Source organism: Arachis stenosperma, chromosome 7 (assembly GCF_014773155.1).
Source record: "Arachis stenosperma cultivar V10309 chromosome 7, arast.V10309.gnm1.PFL2, whole genome shotgun sequence".
NCBI classification, from domain to species: domain Eukaryota; kingdom Viridiplantae; phylum Streptophyta; class Magnoliopsida; order Fabales; family Fabaceae; genus Arachis; species Arachis stenosperma.
In genome coordinates, this window is record NC_080383.1 from 27,155,394 (window position 1) to 27,180,333 (window position 24,940).

The window sequence follows — 24,940 nt, forward strand, 5'->3', positions numbered from 1 at the left end:
ATGAGCGGGGCTTTTAGCTTTTTGCCTCTGAACAGTTTTGGCATCTCACTCTATCCTTTGAAATTCAGAATGGTTGGCTTCTTTAGGAACTCAGAATCCAGATAGTGTCATTGATTCTCCTAGTAGAGTATGATGATTCTTGAACACAGCTACTTTATGAGTCTTGGCCGTGGCCCAAAGCACTCTGTCTTCCAGTATTACCACCGGATACATACATGCCACAGACACATAATTGGGTGAACCTTTTTAGATTGTGACTTAGCTTTGCTAAAGTCCCCAATTAGAGGTGTCCAGGGCTCTTAAGCACACTCTTTTTGCCTTGGATCACAACTTTATTCTTTCTTTTTCTTTCTTCTTCTCTTTCTCTTTTTTTTTTCGCTTGCTTTTTTTTTGTATTCACTGCTTTTTCTTGCTTCAAGAATCATTTTTAATGATTTTTCAGATCCTCAGTAACATGTCTCCTTTTTCATCATTCTTTCAAGAGCCAACCTTCATGAACCACAAATTCAAGATACATATGCACTGTTTAAGCATACATTCAGAGAACAAGAGTGTTGCCACCACATCAAAATAATTAAACTATTATAAAATTCAAAATTCATGCAATTCTTTCCTTTTTTCTCAATTAAGCACGTTTTTATTCAAGAAAGGTGATGGATTCATAGGACATTCATAACTTTAAGGCATAGACACTAAGACACTAATGATCACAAGACACAAACATGGATAAACATAAGCACAAAAAATTCGAAAAACAGAAGAATAAAGAACAAGGAAATCAAAGAACGGGTCCACCTTAGTGATGGCGGCTCTTTCTTCCTCTTGAAGATCCTATGGAGTGCTTGAGCTCCTCAATATCTCTTCCTTGTCTTTGTTGCTCCTCCCTCATGATTCTTTGGTCTTCTCTAATTTCATGAAGGATGATGGAGTGTTCTTGATGCTCCACCCTTAGTTGTCCCATGTTGGAACTCAGTTCTCCTAGGGAGGTGTTTAGTTGCTCCCAATAGTTTTGTGGAGGAAAGTGCATCCCTTGAGGAATCTCAGGGATCTCATGATGAGTGGGGTCTCTTGTGTACTCTATCCTTTTTTTGGTAATGGGCTTGTCCTCATCAATGGGGGTATCTCCTTCTATATCAACTCCAACTGAATAACAGAGGTGACAAATGAGATGAGGAAAGGCTAGCCTTGCCAAGGTGGAAGACTTGTCCGCCACTTTATAGAGTTCTTGGGCTATAACCTCATGAACTTCCACTTCTTCTCCAATCATAATGCTATGAATCATGATGGCCCGGTCTAGAGTAACTTCGGACCGGTTGCTAGTGGGAATGATTGAGCGTTGGATGAACTCCAACCATCCTCTAGCCACGGGTTTGAGGTCATGCCTTCTCAATTGAACCGGCTTGCCTCTTGAATCTCTCTTCCATTGTGCGCCCTCTTCACATATGACTGTGAGGACTTGGTCCAACCTTTGATCAAAGTTGACCCTTCTAGTGTAAGGATGTTCATCTCCTTGCATCATGGGCAAATTGAATGCCAACCTTACACTTTCCGGACTAAAATCCAAGTAATTCCCTCGAACCATAGTAAGATAATTCTTTGGATTCGGGTTCATACTTTGATCATGGTTCTTTGTGATCCATGCATTGGCATAGAACTCTTGAACCATCAAGATTCCGACTTGTTGAATGGGGTTAGTAAGTACTTCCCAACCTCTTCTTCGGATCTCATGGCGGATCTCCGGATATTCACCCTTTTTGAGTGAAAAGGGGACCTCGGGGATCACCTTCTTCAAGGCCACAACTTCATAGAAGTGGTCTTGATGCACCCTTGAGATGAATCTCTCCATCTCCCATGGCTCGGAGGTGGAAGCTTTTGCCTTTCCTTTCCTCTTTCTAGAGGTTTCTCCGGCCTTGGATGCCATAAATGGTTATGGAAAAACGAAAAAGCAACGCTTTTACCACACCAAACTTAAAAGGTTTGCTCGTCCTCGAGCAAAAGAATAAAGAAGAGAGTAGAAGAAGAAGAAATGAGGGAGAAAGGGGTGGCTTTGTATTCGGCCAAAGAAGGGGAGAAGTGGTGTTTAAGGTGTGTGAAAATGAAGGAGTGAAGGAGGGTATTTATAGGAGAGAGGGGAGATGGAGTTCGGCCATAATGGTTGGGTTTGGGTGGGGAAGTGGTTTGAATTTGAATGGAGGGTTAGGTGGGGTTTTGTGGGGTGGATGTGAGTGGTGAAGAGAAAGATGGGATTTGATAGGTGAAGGGTTTTTGGGGAAGAGGTATTGAGGTGATTGGTGAATGGGGGAAGAAGAGAGAGAGTGGTGGTGGGGTCCTGTGGGGTCCACAGATCCTGTGGTGTCAAGGAAAAGTCATCCCTGCACCAAATGTTGCTCAAAATCACGTTTTGAGCCATTTCTGGCGTTAAACGCCGGGCTGGTGCCCATTCCTGGCGTTTAACGCCAGGTTCTTGCCCTTTTATGGCGTTTAACGCCAGTCTGGTGCCCCTTTCTGGCGTTAAACGCCCAGAATGGTGCCAGACTGGGCGTTAAACGCCCAACAGCTAACCTCACTGGCGTTTAAACGCCAGCAACATCTTCCTCCAGGGTGTGCTGTTTTTCTTCCTGTTTTTCATTTTGTTTTTGCTTTTTTTCATTGATTTTGTGACTTCTCATGATCATCAACCTACAAAAAAGATAAAATAACAAAAGGAAATAGTTAATTATAAAACATTGGGTTGCCTTCCAACAAGCGCTTCTTTAATGTCATTAGCTTGACAGAGGACTCTCATGGAGCCTTACAGATACTCAGAGTCATGTTGGAACCTCCCAACACCAAACTTAGAGTTTGACTGTGGGGGTTCAACACCAAACTTAGAGTTTGGTTGTGGCCTCCCAACACCAAACTTAGAGTTTGACTGTGGGGGCTCTGTTTGTCTCTGATTTGAGAGAAGCTCTTCATGCTTCTTCTCCATGGTGACAGAGGGATATCCTTGAGCCTTAAACACAAAAGATTCTTCATTCACTTGAATGATCAGTTCTCCTCTATCAACATCAATCACAGCCTTTGCTGTGGCTAGGAAGGGTCTGCCAAGGATGATGGTTTCATCCATGCACTTCCCAGTCTCTAGGACTATGAAATCTGCAGGGATGTAATGGTTTTCAATCTTCACCAAAACATCCTCTACAAGTCCATGAGCATGTTTTCTTGAGTTGTCTGCCATCTCTAATGAGATTCTTGCAGCTTTGATGAGCGGATAATTTATACACTTTTTGGCATTGTTTTTAGTATGTTTTTGGTAGTTTTAGTTGAGTTTTTAGTATATTTTTATTAGTTTTTAGTTAAAATTCACTTTTCTGGACTTTACTATGAGTTTGTGTGTTTTTCTGTGATTTCAGGTATTTTCTGGCTGAAATTGAGGGATCTGAGCAAAAATCTGATCCAGAGACTCAAAAGGACTGCAGATGCTGTTGGATTCTGACCTCCCTGCACTCGAAGTGGATTTTCTGGAGCTACAGAAGCCCAATTGGCGCGCTCTCAACGGCGTTGGAAAGTAGACATCCTGGGCTTTCCAGCAATATATGATAGTCCATACTTTGCCCAAGATTTGATGGCCCAAACCGGCGTTCAAAGTCACCTCAAGAAATTCCAGCGTTAAACGCCGGAACTGGCACCAAAATGGGAGTTAAACGCCCAAACTGGCATAAAAGCTGGCGTTTAACTCCAAGAAGAGTCTCTACACGAAAAATGCTTCATTGCTCAGCCCAAGCACACACCAAGTGGGCCCGGAAGTGGATTTTTATGTCATTTACTCATTTCTGTACACCTTAGGCTACTAGTTATCTATAAGTAGGACCTTTTACTATTGTATCTGTAGACTTTGGTAGCTATCTTCGTTTTATGCTATCTTAGATCATTGGGAGGCTGGCCATTCGGCCATGCCTAGACCTTATGCTTATGTATTTTCAACGGTGGAGTTTCTACACACCATAGATTAAGGTGTGGAGCTCTGCTGTACCTCGAGTATTAATGCAATTACTATTGTTCTTCTATTCAATTCCGCTTGTTCTTTGTCCAAGATATCACTTGTTCTTCAACTTGATGAATGTGATGATCCGTGACACTCATCATCATTCTCACTCATGAACAAAGTGACTGACAACCACTCTTGTTCTACAAGCATCCGAGGCTCTAGTGAATATCTCTTGGATTCTTTAATCGGAATCTTCGTGGTATAGGCAGGACCTGATGGCGGCATTCAAGAGAATCCGGAAGGTCTAAACCTTGTCTGTGGTATTTTGAGTAGGATTCAATGACTGAATGACTGTGACGTGCTTCAAACTCCTAGCAGGCGGGGCGTTAGTGACAGACGCAAAAGTATCAATGGATATTATTCCGGCCTGACCGAGAACCGACAGCTGAATTCCACTATGCCGTGACAGGACATATGCAATCGCTTTCACTGAGAGGATGGGAGGTAGCCATTGACAACGGTGAAGCCCTACACGAGCTTGCCATGGAAAGGAGTAAGAAGGATTGGATGAAGGCAGTAGGAAAGCAGAGAGACGGAAGGGAAGGCATCTTCATGCGCTTATCTGAAGTTCCTACCAATGAATTACATAAGTATCACTATCTTTATCTTTTATGTTATTTTCGTTCATCACCATCATACATTTGAGTCTGCCTGACTAAGATTTACAAGATGACCATAGCTTGCTTCAATACTAACAATCTCCGTGGGATCGACCCTTACTCACGTAAGGTATTACTTGGACGACCCAGTGCACTTGCTGGTTAGTTGTGCGAAGTTGTGTAATGCCATGGGATTGAACTACCAAGTTTTTGGAGTTCATGACCGGGGATTATGAGAGTTGTGAAAAAGTATTGTTCACAATTTCGCGCACCAAGTTTTTGGCGCCGTTGCCGGGGATTGTTCAAGTTTTGAGCAAGCTTTTGGTAACAATGCCGGGGATTGTTCTAGTTTGGACAACTGACGGTTCATCTTGTTGCTTAGATTAGGTATTTATTTTTTTTTTTTCGAAATTCTTGAAGATGAATTCTAGAGTTTCATGATGATTTGTTGAAGTCTGGCTGGCTGAGAAGCCATGTCTAATCTGATTGGACCGAGGTTTCAACTTATCACCACAAGAGCTGTTGATTTTCATCAATTTTGCTTTTGGAGCAGTGATCTGCTAAGGCTTGGCTGACCTTTGGTCATGTCTAGTGTTTTGGACCGAAGCTTTCTTTGAAAGCTTGGCTGGCTGTGAAGCCATGTCTAATTCCTGGACCGGAGTCTTAGACTAGCATTGCACTGATTCCTGGAATTCTCATTAAGAATTTTGATATCTTTTTCCACTTAATTTTCGAAAAACACAAAAAAATTTACAAAATCATAAAAACCAAAAATATTTGATGTTTCTTGCTTAAGTCTAGTGTCTCATCTTAAGTTTGGTGTCAATTGCTTGCATTCATTCATGTGTCTTAAGGATCCTCAAGTAATTCTTGATGATTTCTTACTCTGATCTTTGAATTCTTTTGGCTTGAGTGTTTATGTGTCTCATATAGTGTCAGTAGTATACAAACTGCTAAGTTTGGTGTCTTGCATGCATTGTTATTTGATTCTTGTTGCATTTTGATTATTAAAAATCCAAAAATATTTTTAATTTGTGTCTTTTCAAGTCAATGATACAAAGAATTGAAGATTCAGAACATACTGCAGAGGAATTATACAGAAAAAGCTGAGCATTCGAAAATGCCCAGTGAAGAAGACAGACTGGCGTTTAAACGCCAGCCAGGGTACCTGGTTGGGCGTTTAACGCCCAAAGAGGTAGCATTTTGGGCGTTAAACGCCAGAATGTATACCATTCTGGGCGTTTAACGCCAGGATGGTGCTAGGGGGAAGATTTTGTTTTCAAATCAATTTTTTTTTCAAGTTTTCAAAGTTTTTCAAAAATCAAATCTTTTTCAAATCATATCCTTTCAATCAAAGGCTTTCAAAATCAATTTCTTTCCTTTTTCAAAGATACTTACTAACAATTAATGATTTGATTGAACATCTCAAATTTGTTGCCTTTTCTGTTGAGAAAGGTTTAATGTTTGAATCATATCTTTTCTTGTTAGGCAAGTCACTAATTTTCAAAATCAAATCTTTCAAATTATTTTCAAATCATATCTTTTAAAATTGTTTTCAAATCATATTTTCTCAATCACATTTTTTTAAAACCAATCATATCTTCTTAACCACATCTTTTTCAAAATAGTTTTCAATCAAATCTTTTTGACTTCTAATTTCAAAATCTTTTTCAAAAATCACTTGATTTCTTTTCCACTTCCAATTTTCGAAAATTATCAATCAATTTTTCAAAATATTTTAAAAATCTTTTTAATTGAATTTTCGAAAATCCTCTTCCCTCCTTCTCACATCCTTCTATTTATGGAGTACTACTCCTTCTTAATGCACAATTCGAACTCTATCTAATCAAGTTCGAATTCTTCTACCTTCTTTCTTCTATTTTTCTTTTCCTCTGACACTTCAAGGAATCTCTATACTGTGACATAGAGGATTCCATATTTTTCTTGTTCTCTTCTCTTTCTTATGAGCAGGAACAAAGACAAAGGCATTCTTGTTGAAGCTGACCCTGAACCTGAAAGGAACTTGAAGCGGAAGCTAAGAGAAGCTAAGGCACAACTCTCTGTTGAGGACCTGACCGAATTCTTCAAGGAAGAAGCACCCATGGCAGCCGAAAACAACAACAATGCCAACAATGCAAGGAAGGTGCTGGGTGACTTTACTGCACCTACTCCTGATTTCTATGGGAGAAGCATCTCTATCCCTGCCATTGGAGCAAACAACTTTGAGCTTAAGCCTCAATTAGTTTCTCTAATGCAACAGAATTGCAAGTTCCATGGACTTCCAATGGAAGATCCTCATCAGTTCTTAGCTGAATTCTTGCAAATCTGTGACACAGTCAAGACTAATAGGGTTGACCCTGAGGTCTATAGACTGATGCTATTCCCTTTTGCTGTAAGAGACAGAGCTAGAATATGGTTGGATTCTCAACCTAAAGAAAGCCTGGACTCTTGGGAAAAGCTAGTCAATGCCTTCTTGGCAAAGTTCTTTCCACCTCAAAGATGGAGTAAGCTTAGAGTGGAAGTCCAAACCTTCAGACAGAAGGATGGAGAATCCCTCTATGAAGCTTGGGAAAGATACAAACAATTAATCAGAAGATGTCCCTCAGACATGCTTTCTGAATGGAGCATCATAGGTATTTTCTATGATGGTCTCTCTGAACTATCCAAGATGTCTTTGGATAGCTCTGCTGGAGGATCTCTTCATCTGAAGAAGACGCCTACAGAGGCTCAAGAGCTGATTGAAATGGTTGCAAATAACCAATTCATGTACACTTCTGAAAGAAATCCTGTGAACAATGGGACTAGTCAGAAGAAAGGAGTTCTTGAGATTGACACTCTGAATGCCATACTGGCTCAGAACAAGATATTGACTCAACAAGTCAATTTGATTTCTCAAAGTCTGTCTGGAATGCAAAATGCACCTGGCAGTACTAAGGAAGCTTCATCTGAGGAAGAAGCTTATGATCCTGAGAACCCTTCAATGGAAGAGGTGAATTACCTAGGAGAACCCTATGGAAACACCTATAATTCTTCATGGAGAAATCACCCAAATTTCTCATGGAAGAATCAGAGAGACCTCAACAAGGTTTCAATAATAATAATGGTGGAAGAAACAGGTTTAGCAATAACAAGCCTTTTCCATCATCTTCTCAGCAACAGACAGAGAGTTCTAAGCAGAATACCTCTGACTTAGCAACAATGGTCTCTGATCTAATCAAAACCACTCAAAGTTTCATGAATGAAACAAGGTCCTCCATCAGAAATTTGGAAGGACAAGTGGGTCAGCTGAGCAAGAAAGTTACTGAACTCCCTCCTAGTACTCTCCCAAGTAATACAGAAGAAAATCCAAAAGGAGAGTGCAAAGCCATAAACATGGCCGAATATGGAGAGGAAAGAGAGGAGGTGGACGCCACTGAGGAAGACCTCAATGGGCGTGCACCAATCTCCTCTGAGTTCCCCAATGAGGAACCATGGGAATCTGAGGCTCAAAATGAGACCATAGAGATTCCATTGGACTTACTTCTACTTTTCATGAGCTCTGATGAGTATTCTTCCTCTGAAGAGGACGAGTATGTCACTGAAGAGCAAGTTGCTAAATACCTTGGAGCAATCATGAAGCTAAATGACAAGTTATTTGGAAATGAGACTTGGGAAGATGAACTTCCCTTGCTCACCAAAGAACTGGATGACTTGTCTAGGCAGAAATTACCTCAAAAGAGGCAGGATCCTGGGAAGTTTTCTATACCTTGCACCATAGGCACCATGACCTTCAAGAAGGCCTTGTGTGACTTAGGGTCAAGTGTAAACCTCATGCCCCTCTCTGTAATGGAGAATTTAGGGATCTTTGAGGTGCAAGCTGCAAAAATCTCACTAGAGATGGCAGACAACTCAAGAAAACAAGCCTATGGACTTGTAGAGGATGTTCTGGTAAAAGTTGAAGACCATTACATCCCTACTGATTTCGTAGTCCTAGAGACTGGGGAGTGCATGGATGAATCCATCATCCTTGGCAGACCCTTCCTAGCCACAGCAAAGGCTGTGATTGATGTTGATAGAGGAGAGTTGATCATTCAAGTGAATGAAGAATCCTTGGTGTTTAAGGCCCAAGGACATCCCTCTATCATCATGGAGAGGAAGCATGAAGAGCTTCTCTCAAAACAGAGCCAAGCAGAGCCCCCACAGTCAAACTCTAAGTTTGGTGTTGGGAGGTCACAACCAAACTCTAAGTTTGGTGTTGGGAGGTTCCAACACGGTTCTGAGTATTTCTGAGGCTCCATGAGAGTCCTCTGTCAAGCTAATGACATTAAAGAAGCGCTTGTTGGGAAGCAACCCAATGTTTTATAGTTAACTATTTTCTTTTGTTATTTTATCTTTTTTGTAGGTTGATGATCATAAGAAGTCACAAAAACAATGAAAAAAGCAAAAACAGAATGAAAAACAGGAAGAAAAACAGCACACCCTGGAGGAAGATGCTGCTGGCGTTTAAACGCCAGTAAGCCTAGCAGTTGGGCGTTTAACGCCCAGTCTGGCACCATTCTGGGCGTTTAACGCCAGGAATGGGCACCAGCCCGGCGTTTAACGCCAGAAATGGCTCAAAACGTGAATTTTGATGCCATTTGGTGCAGGGATGACTTTTCCTTGACACCACAGGATCTGTGGACCCCACAGGACCCCACCACCACTCTCTCTCTTCTTCCCCCATTCACCAATCACCTCAATACCTCTTCCCCAAAAACCCTTCACCTATCAAATCCCATCTTTCTCTTCACCACTCACATCCATCCTTCATAAAACCCCACCAACCTCACCCTTCAAATTCAAACCACTTTCCCTCCCAAACCCACCCATAATGGCCGAACCATTACCTCCCCTCTCTCCTATATATACCCTTCTTCAACCCTTCATTTTCACACAACCTAAACACCACTTCCCCCCTCTTTGGCCGAACACACCACCATCTCCCTCTTCTTCATTTCTTCTTCTTCTACTCTCTTCTTTCTTCTTTTGCTCCAGGACGAGCAAACATTTTAAGTTTGGTGTGGTAAAAGCGTTGCTTTTTCATTTTTCCATAACCATTATGGCATCCAAGGCCGGAGAAACCTCTAGAAAGAGGAAAGGGAAGGCAAAAGCTTCCACCTCCGAGTCATGGGAGATGGATAGATTCCTCTCAAGGGTGCATCAAGTCCACTTCTATGAAGTTGTGGCCTTGAAGAAGGTGATCCCCGAAGTCCCCTTTTCACTCAAAAAGGGTGAATACCCGGAGATCCGACATGAGATCCGAAGAAGAGGTTGGGAAGTTCTTACCAACCCCATTCAACAAGTCGGAATCTTGATGGTTCAAGAGTTCTATGCTAATGCATGGATCACCAAGAACCATGATCAAAGTATGAACCCGGATCCAAAGAATTATCTTACTATGGTTCGGGGGAAATACTTGGATTTTAGTCCGGAAAGTGTGAGGGTGGCGTTCAACTTGCCTATGATGCAAGGAGATGAGCATCCTTATACAAGAAGGGTCAACTTTGATCAAAGGTTGGACCAAGTCCTCACAGTTATATGTGAAGAGGGCGCACAATGGAAGAGAGATTCAAGAGGCAAGCCGGTTCAATTGAGAAGGCATGACCTCAAACCCGTGGCTAGAGGATGGTTAGAGTTCATCCAACGCTCAATCATTCCTACTAGCAACCGGTCCGAAGTTACTCTAGACCGGGCCATCATGATTCATAGCATCATGATTGGAGAAGAAGTGGAAGTTCATGAGGTCATAGCCCAAGAACTCTACAAGGTGGCGGATAAGTCCTCTACCTTAGCAAGGTTAGCCTTTCCTCACCTCATTTGTCACCTCTGTTATTCAGTTGGAGTTGACATAGAGGGAGACATCCCCATTGATGAGGATAAGCCCATTACCAAGAAAAAGATGGAGCACACAAGAGACCCCTCTCATCAAGAGATCCCTGAGATACCTCAAGGGATGCACTTTCCTCCACAAGACTATTGGGAGCAAGTAAACACCTCCCTAGGAGAACTAAGTTCCAACATGGGACAACTAAGGGTGGAGCATCAAGAACACTCCATTCTCCTCCATGAAATTAGAGAAGATCAAAGAATCATGAGAGAGGAGCAACAAAGACAAGGAAGAGACATTGAGGAGCTCAAGCACTCCATAGGATCTTCAAAAGGAAGAAAGAGCCGCCATCACTAAGGTGGACCCGTTCTTTAATCTCCTTGATCTTTGTTTTCTTGTTTTTCGAATTTTAGTGCTTATGTTTATCCATGTTTGTGTCTTATGATCATTAGTGTCTTTAGTGTCTATGCCTTAAAGTTATGAATGTCCTATGAATCCATCACCTTTCTTGAATAAAAACGTGCTTAATTGAAAAAGGAAAGAATTGCATGAATTCTGAATTTTATAATAGTTTAATTAATTTGATGTGGTGGCAATACTCTTGTTCTCTGAATGTATGCTTGAACAGTGCATATGTCTTTTGAATTTGTGGTTCATGAATGATGGCTCTTGAAAGAATGATGAAAAAGGAGACATGTTACTGAGGATCTGAAAAATCATTAAAAATGATTCTTGAAGCAAGAAAAAGCAGTGAATACAAAAAAAAAAGAAAGAAGCAAACGAAAAAAAAAAGAGAAAAGAAAAAAAAGAGAAGGAATAAAGTTGTGATCCAAGGCAATAAGAGTGTGCTTAAGAACCCTGGACACCTCTAATTGGGGACTCTAGCAAAGCTGAGTCACAATCTGAAAAGGTTCACCCAATTATGTGTCTGTGGCATGTATGTATCCGGTGGTAATACTGGAAGACAGAGTGCTTTGGGCCACAGCCAAGACTCAATAAGTAGCTGTGTTCAAGAATCATCATACTTAACTAGGAGAATCAATAACACTATCTGGATTCTGAGTTCCTAAAGAAGCCAACCATTCTGAGTTGCAAAGGATAGAGTGAGATGCCAAAACTGTTCAGAGGCAAAAAGCTAAAAGCCCCGCTCATCTAATTAATACTGATCTTCATAGATATTTTTGGAATTCATTGCATATTCTCTTCTTTTTATCTTAATTGATTTTCAGTTGCTTGAGGACAAGCAACAATTTAAGTTTGGTGTTGTGATGAGCGGATAATTTATACACTTTTTGGCATTGTTTTTAGTATGTTTTTGGTAGTTTTAGTTGAGTTTTTAGTATATTTTTATTAGTTTTTAGTTAAAATTCACTTTTCTGGACTTTACTATGAGTTTGTGTGTTTTTCTGTGATTTCAGGTATTTTCTGGCTGAAATTGAGGGATCTGAGCAAAAATCTGATCCAGAGACTCAAAAGGACTGCAGATGCTGTTGGATTCTGACCTCCCTGCACTCGAAGTGGATTTTCTGGAGCTACAGAAGCCCAATTGGCGCGCTCTCAACGGCGTTGGAAAGTAGACATCCTGGGCTTTCCAGCAATATATGATAGTCCATACTTTGCCCAAGATTTGATGGCCCAAACCGGCGTTCAAAGTCACCTCAAGAAATTCCAGCGTTAAACGCCGGAACTGGCACCAAAATGGGAGTTAAACGCCCAAACTGGCATAAAAGCTGGCGTTTAACTCCAAGAAGAGTCTCTACACGAAAAATGCTTCATTGCTCAGTCCAAGCACACACCAAGTGGGCCCGGAAGTGGATTTTTATGTCATTTACTCATTTCTGTACACCTTAGGCTACTAGTTATCTATAAGTAGGACCTTTTACTATTGTATCTGTAGACTTTGGTAGCTATCTTCGTTTTATGCTATCTTAGATCATTGGGAGGCTGGCCATTCGGCCATGCCTAGACCTTATGCTTATGTATTTTCAACGGTGGAGTTTCTACACACCATAGATTAAGGTGTGGAGCTCTGCTGTACCTCGAGTATTAATGCAATTACTATTGTTCTTCTATTCAATTCCGCTTGTTCTTTGTCCAAGATATCACTTGTTCTTCAACTTGATGAATGTGATGATCCGTGACACTCATCATCATTCTCACTCATGAACAAAGTGACTGACAACCACTCTTGTTCTACAAGCATCCGAGGCTCTAGTGAATATCTCTTGGATTCTTTAATCGGAATCTTCGTGGTATAGGCAGGACCTGATGGCGGCATTCAAGAGAATCCGGAAGGTCTAAACCTTGTCTGTGGTATTCTGAGTAGGATTCAATGACTGAATGACTGTGACGTGCTTCAAACTCCTAGCAGGCGGGGCGTTAGTGACAGACGCAAAAGTATCAATGGATATTATTCCGGCCTGACCGAGAACCGACAGCTGAATTCCACTATGCCGTGACAGGACATATGCAATCGCTTTCACTGAGAGGATGGGAGGTAGCCATTGACAACGGTGAAACCCTACACGAGCTTGCCATGGAAAGGAGTAAGAAGGATTGGATGAAGGCAGTAGGAAAGCAGAGAGACGGAAGGGAAGGCATCTTCATGCGCTTATCTGAAGTTCCTACCAATGAATTACATAAGTATCACTATCTTTATCTTTTATGTTATTTTCGTTCATCACCATCATACATTTGAGTCTGCCTGACTAAGATTTACAAGATGACCATAGCTTGCTTCAATACTAACAATCTCCGTGGGATCGACCCTTACTCACGTAAGGTATTACTTGGACGACCCAGTGCACTTGCTGGTTAGTTGTGCGAAGTTGTGTAATGCCATGGGATTGAACTACCAAGTTTTTGGAGTTCATGACTGGGGATTATGAGAGTTGTGAAAAAGTATTGTTCACAATTTCGCGCACCAAGCTTGTACCTTAAAGATCCCTAGCTTCTCCATTACAGAGAGAGGCATGAGGTTCACACTTGACCCTAAGTCACACAGGGCCTTCTTGAAGGTCATGGTGCCTATGGTACAAGGTATGGAAAACTTCCCAGGATCTTGTCTCTTTTGAGGTAATTTCTGCCTAGACAAGTCATCCAGTTCTTTGGTGAGCAAGGGAGGTTCATTCTCCCAAGTCTCATTTCCAAATAACTTGTCATTTAGCTTCATGATTGCTCCAAGGTATTTAGCAACTTGCTCTTCAGTGACATACTCATCCTCTTCAGAGGAAGAATACTCATCAGAGCTCATGAAAGACAGAAGTAAGTCCAATGGAATCTCTATGGTCTCATTTTGAGCCTCAGATTCCCATGGTTCCTCATTGGGGAACTCAGAGGAGGTTGGTGCACGCCCATTGAGGTCTTCCTCAGTGGCGTCCACCTCCTCTCTTTCCTCTCCATATTCGGCCATGGTTATGGCTTTGCACTCTCCTTTTGGATTTTCTTCTGTATTACTTGGGAGAGTACTAGGAGGGAGTTCAGTAATTTTCTTGCTCAGCTGACCCACTTGTCCTTCCAAATTTCTGATGGAGGACCTTGTTTCATTCATGAAACTTTGAGTGGTTTTGATTAGATCAGAGACCATTGTTGCTAAGTCAGAGGTATTCTGCTTAGAACTCTCTGTCTGTTGCTGAGAAGATGATGGAAAAGGCTTGCCATTGCTAAACCTGTTTCTTCCACCATTATTGTTATTGAAACCTTGTTGAGGTCTCTCTTGATTCTTCCATGAGAAATTTGGATGATTTCTCCATGAAGAATTATAGGTGTTTGCATAGGGCTCTCCTAGGTAATTCACCTCTTCCATTGAAGGGTTCTCAGGATCATAAGCTTCTTCCTCAGATGAAGCTTCCTTAGTACTGCTTGGTGCATTTTGCATTCCAGACAGACTTTGAGAAATCAAATTGACTTGTTGAGTCAATATCTTGTTCTGAGCCAAAATGGCATTCAGAGTATCAATCTCAAGAACTCCTTTCTTCTGATTTGTTCCATTGTTCACAGGATTCCTTTCAGAAGTGTACATGAATTGGTTATTTGCAACCATCTCAATTAGTTCCTGAGCCTCTGTAGGCGTCTTCTTCAGATGAAGAGATCCTCCAGCAGAGCTATCCAAAGACATCTTGGATAGTTCATAGAGACCATCATAGAAAATACCTATGATGCTCCATTCAAAAAGCATGTCTGAGGGACATTTTCTGATTAATTGTTTGTATCTTTCCCAAGCTTCATAGAGGGATTCTCCATCCTTCTGTCTGAAGGTTTGGACTTCCACTCTAAGCTTACTCAATTTTTGAGGTGGAAAGAACTTTGCCAAGAAGGCATTGACTAGCTTTTCCCAAGAGTCCAGGCTTTCTTTAGGTTGAGAATCCAACCATATTCTAGCTCTGTCTCTTACAGCAAAAGGGAATAGCATAAGTCTGTAGACCTCAGGGTCTACCCCATTAGTCTTGACAGTGTCACAGATTTGCAAGAATTCAGCTAAGAACTGATGAGGATCTTCCAATGGGTTTCCATGGAACTTGCAATTCTGTTGCATTAGAGAAACTAATTGAGGCTTAAGCTCAAAGTTGTTTGCTCTAATGGCAGGGATAGAGATGCTTCTCCCATAGAAGTCGGGAGTAGGTGCAGTAAAGTCACCCAGCACCTTCCTTGCATTGTTTGCATTGTTGTTGTTTTCGGCTGCCATGTGTTCTTCTTCTTTGAAGAATTCGGTCAGGTCCTCTAAAGAGAGTTGTGCTTTAGCTTCTCTTAGCTTTCGCTTCAAGGTCCTCTCAGGTTCAGGGTCAGCTTCAACAAGAATGCCTTTGTCTTTGCTCCTGCTCATAAGAAAGAGAAGGGAACAAGAAAATGTGGAATCCTCTATGTCATAGTATAGAGATTCCTTGAGGTGTCAGAGGAAAAGAAAAATAGAAGAAAGAAGGTAGAAGAATTCGAACTTGATGAGATAAAGTTCGAATTGTGCATTAAGAAGGAGTAGTACTCCATAAATAAAAGGATGTGAGAAGGAGGGAAGAGAATTTTTGAAAATTAATTAGAAAGATGTTAAAAACATTTTAAAAATTGATTGATAATTTTCGAAAATTGAAAGTGGAAAAGAAATCAAGTGATTTTTGAAAAAGATTTTGAAATTAGAAATCAAAAAGATTTGATTGAAAACTTATTTTGAAAAAGATGTGATTAAAAAGATATGATTGAAAAAAAATTTGATTTGAAAACAATTTTAAAAGATATGTTTTGAAAACAATTTTTTTAAAAGATTTGATTTTGAAAATTAGTGACTTGCCTAACAAGAAAAGATATGATTCAAACATTAAACCTTTCTCAACAGAAAAGGCAACAAATTTGAGATGTTCAATCAAATCATTAATTGTTAGTAAGTATCTTTGAAAAAGGAAAGAAATTGACTTTGAAAACATTTGATTGAAAAGATATGATTTGAAAAAGATTTGATTTTGAAAAGCTTAGAAAACTTGAAAAAAAATGATTTGAAAAACAAAATCTTCCCCCTTTGCCATCCTGGCGTTAAACGCCCAGAATGGTATCCATTCTGGCGTTTAACGCCCAAAATGCACCCTTTTTGGGCGTTAAACGCCCAACCAGGTACCCTGGCTGGCGTTTAAACACCAGTCTGTCTTCTTCACTGGGCATTTTTGAATGCTCAGCTTTTTCTGTATAATTCCTCTGCAGCATGTTCTGAATCTTCAATTCTTTGTATTATTGACTTGAAAAGACACAAATTAAAAGTATTTTTGGATTTTTAATAATCAAAATGCAACAAGAATGAAATAACAATGCATGCTAGACACCAAACTTAGCAGTTTGTATACTACTGACACTATATGAGACGCATAAACACTCAAGCCAAAAGAATTCAAAGATCAAAGTAAGAAATCATCAAGAATTACTTGAAGATCCTTAAGATACATGAATGAATGTATGCAATTGACACCAAACTTAAGATGAGACTAGTGTCTCAACAATGAACATAACATATTTTTGGTTTTTATGAAATTTTTTTTTATTTTTTTGTGTTTTTCGAAAATTAAGTGGAAAAAGATATCAAAATTCTTAATGAGAATTCCAGGAATCAGTGCAATGCTAGTCTAAGACTCCGGTCCAGGAATTAGACATGGCTTCACAGCCAGCCAAGCTTTCAAAGAAAGCTTCGGTCCAAAACACTAGACATGGCCAAAGGCCAGCCAAGCCTTAGCAGATCACTGCTCCAAAAGCAAGATTGATAAAAATCAACAAGCTCTTGTGATGATAGGTTGAAACCTCGGTCCAATGAGATTAGACATGGCTTCTCAGCCAGCCAGATTTCAACAAATCATCATGAAACTCTAGAATTCATCTTCAAGAATTTCGAAAAAAAAAGTACCTAATCTAAGCAACAAGATGTACCGTCAGTTGTCTAAACTGAACAATCCCTGGCATTGTTACCAAAAGCTTGCTCAAAACTTGAACAATCCCTGGCATTGTTACCAAAAGCTTGCTCAAAACTTGAACAATCCCCGGCAACGGCGCCAAAAACTTGGTGCGCGAAATTGTGAACAATACTTTTCACAACTCTCATAATCCTTGGTCATGAACTCCAAAAACTTGGTGGTTCAATTCCATGGCATTACACAACTTCGCACAACTAACCAGCAAGTGCACTGGGTCGTCCAAGTAATACCTTACGTGAGTAAGGGTCGATCCCACGGAGATTGTTGCTATGAAGCAAGCTATGGTCATCTTGCAAATCTTAGTCAGGCAGACTCAAATGTATATGGTGATGAACGAAAATAACATAAAAGATAAAGATAGAGATACTTATGTAATTCATTGGTAGGAACTTCAGATAAGCGCATGAAGATGCCTTCCCTTCCGTCTCTCTGCTTTCCTACTGTCTTCATCCAATCCTTCTTACTCCTTTCCATGGCAAGCTCGTGTAGGGTTTCACCGTTGTCAATGGCTACCTCCCATCCTCTCAGTGAAAGCGATTGCATATGCCTTGTCACGGCATAGCGGAATTCAGCTGTCGGTTCTCGGTCAGACCGGAATAATATCCATCGATACTTTTGCGTCTGTCACTAACGCCCCGCCTGCTAGGAGTTTGAAGCACGTCACAGTCATTCAGTCATTGAATCCTACTCAGAATACCACAGACAAGGTTAGACCTTCCGGATTCTCTTGAATGCTGCCATCAGTTCTCGCCTATACCACGAAGACTCTGATCTCACGAAATGGTTGGCTCATTTGTCAGGCGAGCACTCGGTTGTCAGGTGATGAGCGGATAATTTGTACGCTTTTTGGCATTGTTTTTAGTATGTTTTTAGTATCTTTTAGTTAGTTTTTAGTATATTTTTATTAGTTTTTAATTAAAATTCACTTTTCTGGACTTTACTATGAGTTTGTGTGTTTTTCTGTGATTTCAGGTATTTTCTGGCTGAAATTGAGGGATCTGAGCAAAAATCTGATCCAGAGACTAAAAAGGACTGCAGATGCTGTTGGATTCTGACCTCCCTGCACTCGAAGTGGATTTTCTGGAGCTACAGAAGCCTAATTGGCGCGCTCTCAACGGCGTTGGAAAGTAGACATCCTGGGCTTTCCAGCAATATATGATAGTCCATACTTTGCCCAAGATTTGATGGCCCAAACCGGCGTTCAAAGTCACCTCAAGAAATCCCAGCGTTAAACGCTGGAACTGGCACCCAAATGGGAGTTAAACGCCCAAACTGGCATAAAAGCTGGCGTTTAACTCCAAGAGGAGTCTCTGCACGAAAATGCTTCATTGCTCAGCCCAAGCACACACCAAGTGGGCCCGAAAGTGGATTTTTATGTCATTTACTCATCTCTATACACCCTAGGCTACTAGTTTCTTATAAATAGGACCTTTTACTATTGTATTTTAATCTTTCGATCATGTTTTTATGATTGAACCCTCTTTGGGAGGCTGGCCATTCGGCCATGTCTAGACCTTATGCTTATGTATTTTCAACGGTGGAGTTTCTACACACCATAGATTAAGGTGTGGAGCTCTGCTGTACCTCGAGTATTAATGCAATTACTATTGTTCTTCTATTCAATTCCGCTTGTTCTTTGTCCAAGATATCACTTGTTCTTCAACTTGATGAATGTGATGATCCGTGACACTCATCATCATTCTCACTCATGAACAAGGTGACTGACAACCATTCTTGTTCTACAAGCAATCAAAGCTCTAGTGAATATCTCTTGGATTCCTGATAACACGATGCATGGTTGATCGCCTGACAACCGAGTGCTCGCCTGACAAACGAGCCAGCCATTCCGTGAGATCAGAGTCTTCGTGGTATAGGCGAGAACTGATGGCGGCATTCAAGAGAATCCGGAAGGTCTAACCTTGTCTGTGGTATTCTGAGTAGGATTCAATGATTGAATGACTGTGACGTGCTTCAAACTCCTGAGGGCGGGGCGTTAGTGACAGACGCAAAAGAATCACTGGATTCTATTCCGGCCTGATTGAGAACCGACAGATGGATAGCCGTGCCGTGACAGGGTGCGTTGAACATTTCCAATGAGAGGATGGGAGGTAGCCACTGACAACGGTGAAACCCTTGCATAAGCTTGCCATGGAAAGGAGTAAGAAGGATTGGATGAAGACTGTAGGAAAGCAGAGAGACGGAAGGGAAGGCATCTTCATGCGCTTATCTGAAGTTCCTACCAATGAACTACATAAGTATCCCTATCTTTATCTTTTATGTTATTTTCGTTCATCACCATATACATTTGAGTCTGCCTGACTAAGATTTACAAGATGACCATAGCTTGCTTCATAGCAACAATCTCCGTGGGATCGACCCTTACTCACGTAAGGTATTACTTGGACGACCCAGTGCACTTGCTGGTTAGTTGTGCGAAGTTGTGTTTATGCCATGGTATTGAGCACCAAGTTTTTGGAGCCATTACTAGGGATTATTTGAGTTGTGAAAAGTAGTGATCACAATTTCGTGCACCAAGTTTTTGGCGCCGTTGCCGGGGATTGTTTGTGTATGGACAACTGACGGTTCATCTTGTTGCTTAGATTAGGTATTTTTTTTTCGAAATTCTTGAAGGTGAATTCTAGAGTTTCATGATGATTTGTTGAAATCTGGCTGGCTGAGAAGCCATGTCTAATCTCATTGGACCGAGGTTTCAACTTATCATCACAAGAGCTTGTTGATTTTTATCAATCTTGCTTTTGGAGCAGTGATTTGCTAAGGCTTGGCTGGCCTTTGGCCATGTCTAGTGTTTTGGACCGAAGCTTTCTTTGAAAGCTTGGCTGGCTGTGAAGCCATGTCTAATTCCTGGACCGGAGTCTTAGACTAGCATTGCACTTATTCCTGGAATTCTCATTAAGAATTTTGATATCTTTTTCCACTTAGTTTTCGAAAAAAAAAAATTATAAAATCATAAAAACCAAAAATATTTGATATATGTATTTTGGCACTCTTTTGTATAACTCTTCGCCATAGTTTGATCTCTAGCTGTTTGTTTGCGTTAACGATCGGAGTGTCGCGCTTTTCGATTTATTGGTTTTAAATTACCCACTTTCTTCAAAGGCTCCTAGTTATGAACATTTTTGCAATACTATACGTACTAAATTTTATTTTAGAGGTCATACTACCTCGCTACCTCTGTTTTATGACTTAAGCATAAGACTCTGTGTGGTAGGGTGTTACATTGTAATCCATTGAAAGATAGTGAAATTCCGTCACAAATTGATGGAGACTGGATGTAGGCTACAGTGCACTGGGTTGCTGAACCAGGATACATCTGTGTGTAATTTTCTTTTCTCTACTTTATCTCAGTTTCTGAAATTTAGGAGACAAAAAGAAAGTGTCTCGTATTTCGATACGAGAGAAAAACTAAAATATCTTCAAAGTCTCTTGGTTAAGCTAAGTTAAAAGTTATCAAGAAAAGGAGGCTAAGATTCAACCTCCTTCTTTCTCTTAGCTACTGATAACCATCAATTGGTATCAGAGCTTGGTCACAAAGAGATCAAACTTTGCAGCTTCGAGGAAAGATCCTAATGGCGAGAAACAATGGTTCCAACGTGGTGGCCTATATTCTAATAGAAGGGCAATCCAACAACAGACATCCATTCTTCAATGGAAATAACTACATCTATTGGAAGGAAAGAATGAAGATCTTTGTTTAATCGCTGGACTATAACATATGGAAGATCATCATGAATGGTCCCCAAGTCCCTACCAAAACAGGAGCAGATAGTGTAGTTGTTCTCAAGTCTGAAGCTGAATGGAATGATGAAGACAAAAAGAAAATAGAGCTTAATGCTAAAGCTGTCAACATGCTTAACTGTGCTATCAGTTTCGAGGAATATCGAAAGGTATCAAGGTGTAAAATAGCAAAGGAGATCTGGGATAAGCTCCAAGTCACACACGAAGGCACTATCCAAGTAAAGCAGACCAGAATAGACATGTTGTGTAAAGAGTACGAGATATTTTCTATAAAGAAAGGAAAATCTATTGACAAAATGTTCGAAAGATTCACCGTCATCATCAACGGTTTATATACTATGAGAATTACTCATCTTTAACCTATATTAGTGAGAAAATTTTCGAGAAGTCTCTAAAAAGAGTGGAAGCTAAGGCCATAGTCATAGCCGAAAGTAGCGGCATTAGTCAAATGACTTATGATGAATTGAGAGGAAAATTACCTGCTTTTGAAACCACTTACTTGAAAAATGACACACTGGTGCACGAAATTGTGATCATCAATGGCGCCATCAACATGGTACGCACAATTGCAATCTCAACTCTTTATCACAACTTCGCACAACTAACCAGCAAGTGTACTGGGTCGTCCAAGTAATAAACCTTACGCGAGTAAGGGTCGATCCCACAGAGATTGTTGGTATGAAGCAAGCTATGGTCACCTTGTAAATCTTAGTCAGGCAGACTCAAATGGGTATAGATGATGAATAAAACATAAAGATAAAGATAGAGATATTTATGTAATTCATTGGTAGGAATTTCAGATAAGCGTATGAAGATGCTTGGTCCCTTCTGTCTCTCTGCTTTCCTACTGTCTTCATCCAATCCTTCTTACTCCTTTCCATGGCAAGCTTATGCAAGGGTTTCACCGTTGTCAGTGGCTACCTCCCATCCTCTCAATGGAAATGTTCAACGCACCCTGTCACGGCACGGCTATCCATCTATCGGTTCTCAATCAGGCCGGAATAGAATCCAGTGATTCTTTTGCGTCTGTCACTAACGCCCCGCCCTCAGGAGTTTGAAGCTCGTCACAGTCATTCAATCATTGAATCATACTCAGAATACCACAGACAAGGTTTAGACCTTCCGGATTCTCTTGAATGCCGCCATCAGTTCTAGCCTATACCACGAAGACTCTGATCTCACGGAATGGCTGGCTCGGTTGTCAGGCGAGCGCTCGGTTGTCAGGCGATCAACCATGCGTCGTGTATCAGGAATCCAAGAGATATTCACCCAATCTAAGGTAGAACGGAGGTGGTTGTCAGTCACACGTTCATAGGTGAGAATGATGATGAGTGTCACGGATCATCACATTCATCAAGTTGAAGAACAAGTGATATCTTGGAACGAGAACAAGCGGAATTGAATAGAAGAACAATAGTAATTGCATTAATACTTGAGGTACAGCAGAGCTCCACACCTTAATCTATGGTGTGTAGAAACTCCACCGTTGAAAATACATAAGAACAAGGTCTAGGCATGGCCGTGAGGCCAGCCTCCCAATGATCTAAGAACTAGATGTCCAAAGATGATCTAGAGATCTAAAGTGATCAAAAGATTAAAAATACAATAGCAAAAGGTCCTATTTATAGGGAACTAGTAGCTTAAGAATTACAAAGATGAGTAAATGACATAAAAATCCACTTCCGGGCCCAATTGGTGTGTGCTTGGGCTGAGCATTGAAGCATTTTCGTGTAGAGACTTCTCTTGGAGTTAAACGTCAGCTTTTGTGCCAGTTTGGGCATTTAACTCCCACTTAGGTGCCAGTTCCGGCGTTTAACGCTGGGAATTCTGAAGGTGACTTTGAACGCCGGTTTGGGCCATCAAATCTTGGGCAAAGTATGGACTATCATATATTGCTGGAAAGCCCAGGATGTCTACTTTCCAACGCCGTTGAGAGCGCGCCAATTGGGCTTCTGTAGCTCCAGAAAATCCACTTCGAGTGTAGGGAGGTCAGAATCCAACAGCATCTGCAGTCCTTTTCAGTCTCTGAATCAGATTTTTGCTCAGGTCCCTCAATTCCAGCCAGAAAATACCTGAAATCACAGAAAAACACACAAACTCATAGTAAAGTCCAGAAAAGTGAATTTTAATTAAAAACTAATAAAAATATACTAAAAACTAACTAAATCCTACTGAAAACATACTAAAAACAATGCAAAAAAGCGTATAAATTATCCGCTCATCACAACACCAAACTTAAATTGTTGCTTGTCCTCAAGCAACTGAAAATCAAATAAGATAAAAAGAAGAGAATATACTATAGACTCCAAATTATCAATGAAACTTAGCTCCAAATTAGATGAGCGGGACTAGTAGCTTTTTGCCTCCGAACAGTTTTGGCATCTCACTTTATCCTTTGAAATTCAGAATGATTGGCTTCTTTAGGAACTCAGAATCCAGATAGTGTTATTGATTCTCCTAGTTAAGTATGATGATTCTTGAACACAGCTACTTATTGAGTCTTGGCCGTAGCCCAAAGCACTCTGTCTTCCAGTATTACCACCGGATACATACATGCCACAGACACATAATTGGGTGAACCTTTTCAGATTGTGACTCAGCTTTGCTAGAGTCCCCAATTAGAGGTGTCCAGGGTTCTTAAGCACACTCTTTTTTCCTTGGATCACAACTTTATTTCTTTCTTTTTCTTTCTTTTTCTCTTTCTCCTTTTTTCGTTTTTTTTTTTGTATTCACTGCTTTTTCTTGCTTCAAGAATCATTTTTATGATTTTTCAGATCCTCAGTAACATGTCTCCTTTTTCATCATTCTTTCAAGAGCCAACAATTTTAACATTCATGAACAACAAATTCAAAAGACATATACACTGTTCAAGCATACATTCAGAAAACAAAAAGTATTGTCACCACATCAAAATAATTAAGCTAGTTTTAAGGATGAATTCGAAATCATGTACTTCTTGTTCTTTTGTGATTAAAACATTTTTCATTTAAGAAAGGTGATGGATTCATAGGACATTCATAACTTTAAGGCATAGACACTAAGACACTAATGATCATAAGACACAAACATGGATAAACATAAGCATAAAATTCAAAAAAAACAGAAAAATAAAGAACAAGGAGATTAAAGAACGGGTCCACCTCAGTGATGGCGGCTTGTTCTTCCTCTTGAAGGTTTTATGGAGTGCTTGAGCTCCTCAATGTCTCTTCCTTGTCTTTGTTGCTCCTCTCTCATGATTCTTTGATCTTCTCTAATTTCATGGAGGAGAATGGAGTGTTCTTGGTGCTCCACCCTTAGTTGTCCCATGTTGGAACTCAGTTCCCCTAGGGAGGTGTTGATTTGCTCCCAATAGTTTTGTGGAGGAAAGTGCATCCCTTGAGGCATCTCAGGGATTTCATGATGAGTGGGGTCTTTTGTTTGCTCCATCCTTTTCTTAGTGATGGGCTTGTCCTCATCAATGAGGATGTCTCCTTCTATGTCAACTCCTACTTATAGAGTTCTTGGGCTATAATCTCATGAACTTCTACTTCTTCTCCAATCATGATGCTATGGATCATGATGGCCCGGTCTAGAGTAACTTCAGACCGGTTGCTAGTGGGAATGATTGAGCGTTGGATAAACTCCAACCATCCTCTAGCCACGGGCTTGAGGTCATGCCTTCTTAATTGAACCGGCTTCCCTCTTGAATCTCTCTTCCATTGGGCGCCCTCTTCACAAATGTCTGTGAGGACTTGGTCCAACCTTTGATCAAAGTTGACCCTTTTTGAGTTTGAAAGGGACCTCATGGATCACCTTCTTCATGGCCACAACTTCATAGAAGTGGTCTTGATGCACCCTTGAGATGAATCTCTCCATCTCTCATGACTCGGAGGTGAAAGCTTTTGCCTTCCCTTTCCTTTTTCTAGAGGTTTCTCCGGCCTTGGATGCCATAAATGGTTATGGAAAAATAAAAAGCAATGCTTTTACCACACCAAACTTAAAAGGTTTGCTCGTCCTCGAGCAAAAGAAGAAAGAAGAGAGTAGAAGAAGAAGAAATAAAGGAGAGGGAGATGGCTCTGTGATTCGGTCAGAAGGGGAAGAAGTAGTATTTAGGGTGTATGAAAATGAAGGAGTGAAGATGGGTTTATATAGGGGTGAGGGGAGGGGTAGGGTTCGGCCATTATGGGTGGGTTTGGGAGGGAGAGTGGTTTGAATTTTGAATGGTGAGGTAGGTGGGGTTTTATGAAGGATGGATGTGAGTGGTGAAGAGAATAGATGGGATTTGATAAGT

At 40.7% G+C, this 24,940-nt stretch overlaps 2 non-coding genes across 2 annotated transcripts; one reads left to right on the top strand and one right to left on the bottom strand.

Moving 5' to 3' along the window:
• Positions 1–7,132: 7,132 nt before the first annotated feature.
• Positions 7,133–7,240, bottom strand: LOC130942546 (small nucleolar RNA R71). The gene has a single exon (XR_009071114.1). It is a non-coding gene; the product is annotated as a small nucleolar RNA R71 (small nucleolar RNA).
• Positions 7,241–14,642: 7,402 nt separating this feature from the next.
• On the top strand, positions 14,643–14,750 carry LOC130943183 (small nucleolar RNA R71). The gene has a single exon (XR_009071712.1). It is a non-coding gene; the product is annotated as a small nucleolar RNA R71 (small nucleolar RNA).
• Positions 14,751–24,940: the final 10,190 nt, after the last annotated feature.